Below are 4207 nucleotides of genomic sequence, written 5' to 3' on the forward strand. Positions count from 1 at the left end.
ACCCATAAAAAGTTTGGATTGAATAAGTAATCCAAAATTTTAACCCAAATACAATTTATTTCATCTATTGACAAAAAATATCCCAACTACAAGTTATTGGCCCAATTGATATTTTTTATGTATAATTTACATAAATCTCGTAGTGTAAATTCTAAATTACATCATATCCCTACTATTTTCTATTTTATAAAAATTTCTTAAAATATCAGTCATTCGAATACATAATTGGTTGTCCGGATACATTAATTGTGATACATTATATATGTGGTTGTTGCGCTTAAAAAGGAAAACAAACCAGAAAATCAAATTAAAATCTCATAATTTACGCTATTCAGATCCTCTTTACTATGTCAATCAGAGAAATATAAATTCTAAAATAACAAATCAATTCAAAATTCAAAATTCCTGTTCATCTTTATCCTTGTTTCAGCGAAGAAACTTTCAAGTAGGGTTTAAAACTTTTGTTGAAAATTTGATAAGATACATAATGATATTTTGATTTTTGACTCACACTCTCGAAGGAAGAAAAAATTGAAGATCGCAGCTTTTGGGTTCTTCAAATTCTAAACAAATCTCACTATGATTGACGATTAGGACCCGGGTTTCTTTGCCAACTTTCTTGATATCTTTATTTTTGTGTTGGTGATTGCTTACCATTGTGTGATGTCAGATCCCAAATATGAAGGCAATTGAAAGTTGTTATTTTATAATTAGCTTGGATAAAAATAGTTATGTTTATTTGTCAGAGCTTCAATTTTCAAATTGAAAGATCTGATAACAAAAGGTATGCAACACATATTCTTGTGCTTTAATCATTGTTTTTTCATTCATGAATCTGTATATTGATCGATAAATGGTGATACATTACTTATTAGAATTTGATACATTAAAAACTTTGACGTATATGTTATGGGTTTGCAATCTGTGAGTTACTGTACAGTTAATATAAAGTATCAGATACATATGGATTTCTTTTTTGATTATTGAATTTGTATATGCATATATAAATCATGATATATTACTGATTTCAACTTGATTCAATTCTAGTTTGATGTATATGTAATGAATTTTTATAGATGTGAGTTAGTGTGTTGTTACAATAACGTTCCAGATACATGTGAATTTCTTTTTTTTTTTAAAAATGTATTAGTATATGAACTTTTTAATCGATATATGAAGGTATGTATCAATTTATAAATTATAATGTATATGAAGTTAGTTATCATTAGGTTGTTGTGTATCTTAAATTGAGTTAATTGATATGTGATGTATCTCTAACTTTCAACTGTTCGTAGGTTGTTCCATCTTCTAAATTATTTATTAAGTGTATAAGGGTGGATGAAGATACATTGTTTGCCTTGAGAGAAAAATATGTAACTATAAATTTCAGCATGACGAGATACCTTGTGCGCACTTAATTGCTGTTGTGAAGAGCAAAAACATCACAGAGATACATCCCTGCTTTGATTACTACAAACCAGTTGCATTAGCAAATACGTATGAAGTTCCAATGATTTCAATGCTGGATAAGGACGATTGGTCAGTACCGAATTTGTTTGAAAGAAATTGTCTTGCCACCTAGGTACAAAAAGATGACTGGACGACCAAGGAAAAGGAGGGAAAAGATCTAGATGGAAAGATAAGCACAAACACAAACATTTGTGTATGTTGTGGACAAGAATGTCACAAACAAAGAACTTGTACTTTTTTTCTGAAAGAATAATGAAAAACTCTTTTTTGGGACTATTGTTATGTTTCAGATACATTATTTTGAGATTATAAATTTTAAATTTTTTGCTTTTTCCGCTTTTACCTTGATAAAACATTACAGTTTATGATTAGCTAGTGAAATTTTGATACAATAAACTGAAATGTTAAGATTTTCAATACCGTGTTCATTTTAGTAACACATTATGTTTCATATACCTTTTTAAAATAATGTATCATTAGCTATTTGATAATACTGTACATGAGATTGTGTTTGTGGAGATGGTACCACTCAATATGGTTCTGATACATTTTTATATAAGGTATCATGATCTAGTTGAAAATGATGTATTTGATATAATAAGGTTGTGAAAAAGTAGTATGTAAAATGAAATAAAGTGCATCTATAAATGTATCACAATAAGTAAGAATTAATTTATCAATTAGATACATGAATGAATCAAGAACAAACTACAACTAATTATTCAATGTATCAACATGAATGAATAACAGCTAACTAGAACTAAGTTATCAAGTAAATACATAATTAAACCAGCAATCAAGTTATAAATTACATTGCATTGGTTAGGTGTCAAAATGTATCAGCAATCAACAACTAACTAAAACTAATGAGAGGAAATAATATTGTATGTTTATGCATTAATGAATCTAATACTTAGTTTTATCCAAATTTTGTATCAGTTTATATAAGACAAATGTGTACGACAATTCAAATCGTAAATAACAACTAAAAATAGTGAAGTTAAAGTCAAAATAAATAACTTTTTAGAGAAGCACTCTAAAACTTGAGTACGAGTATCTTTAAACAATAAAAATAAAAATAAAAATAAAAATCTAAAACTAGAGTTAATGTATCTCAAAAACAATAACACTATAAAAAAGTGTCTAACAACTGATAGATAATCTCTATTCAACATTAACCAAATCGTCTTTAGCTAGTGTTGTAAATTGACTCTTAGGCCTTGATGGATTCTCATTTTCACTAACGTATCCTACTTTAGCCTTTTCAGTATCGTATTTTCATAATAAAACTGCATATCGTGTATGGAGGTAAAATTTACCTATGTATCAATCTTTACTGAAACTTTGTTTGACTGTTTGATTTTAGATATATACATTATTGTTTGGTAACACAGGTTAATTTAATGTATCATAAAGTTGAAACGAAGGCATTATCAACTAGATACATTAAAAATCTGAACCTTGCGTATAAAAGGGTGTTTAGCAACATGTTCTACTATCCCCTCCCCCCCTCCCCATTTTGTATCAGACAAAGTTGAACAACAAAATATCAAAAAAACTAGTTATGATAAACTGTGAATATATATGATAAACACACATTTAGTTATAAAACAGTACTGTAGATACATAACAACAATTGATACATAATCAATTAGACAATTTGACGTAGTTATGTGTCATATACATAATATTTGAACATGATACATTGAATGTTTAGTAACATGTTCTACTCCCCCCCCCCCCTCCTTTTAATGGATGTTTATCTCCAAAAGCGACAATTGTTGCTAAAGCTTCTTCCAGCTCCAAAAGTTGTTCAACTTCCTCTCACTTCTCCAACCAAGATCTTGCGTGTAATTACATTAGGAAGAGGGATGTTTGAGATGGCACAATCATTCTTGACAAACTCAAATCATCTACAAAACTAACTAAATCCTGTTGAATTACAACATTAAAAGAGAACTGAATCATTAATGTATCATAAAATTATTGAACTAATAATATCAAGTTTAACGATCACAAAAATTGATAAAAAAGATAGAAAATCTAACATTAGGTAAAGAACGCCGAGAAATTGCTGGTGTGACTTTTCGACACCTTTTTTTGGGGTTTTATCGACTGGGCTTTTGAAGAAGATAGACTATCCTTCTTCACCTTCTTAATGTTTACTTTCGCCATTACGAAAGGATTATGAAATTTCTTAGATCTATTTTCTGTTCAATTAATTTCTTTATAATCATAAATACGATTGGTGTTAGATGACATTATCTAGGTAATCCCAATATTGAATGAAGGTGCATCATCCATAATGTATCAGAATTTTGATGAAGAAAAACAAAAAAAAAGTATGAACTGTGAGTGAAAAAATTTGAAACAATACCTTGATGGATGATCGACTGGAGAGAGAAAGATCTTAAAATTCAAAATTGTAATGAGAGAATAAACTGATAAGATTGTGGGAGTAAAAAATGAGTGATTTGAGGAGCGAAAAGGGGAGAGATAAACATGGGTTAGGAAAAAATAAGTTATGTATCCGGAAGTTAGGTTTAATGGAGTAAAAAAGGGATTTTAGTAGTATTTAGAAAGAGTAGGAAATAATAGAAAATATGTTGAATAATGTTGTGTATATATGTAATTTATCCTATTTTTATTGGATAATTAAGATAAATCGCATACATTTGGGATTAATTACATTCTATCTCGAAAATTTTCCCATTTATAAAAATCCTTGATTTTTCAT

At 28.5% G+C, this 4207-nt stretch overlaps 1 pseudogene; it reads left to right on the plus strand.

Moving 5' to 3' along the window:
* Positions 1-579: 579 nt before the first annotated feature.
* LOC125850826 (dolichyl-diphosphooligosaccharide--protein glycosyltransferase subunit 4A-like) lies at positions 580-693 on the plus strand (annotated as a pseudogene).
* Positions 694-4207: the final 3514 nt, after the last annotated feature.

Source organism: Solanum stenotomum, unplaced genomic scaffold (genome assembly GCF_019186545.1).
Source record: "Solanum stenotomum isolate F172 unplaced genomic scaffold, ASM1918654v1 scaffold19644, whole genome shotgun sequence".
NCBI classification, from domain to species: domain Eukaryota; kingdom Viridiplantae; phylum Streptophyta; class Magnoliopsida; order Solanales; family Solanaceae; genus Solanum; species Solanum stenotomum.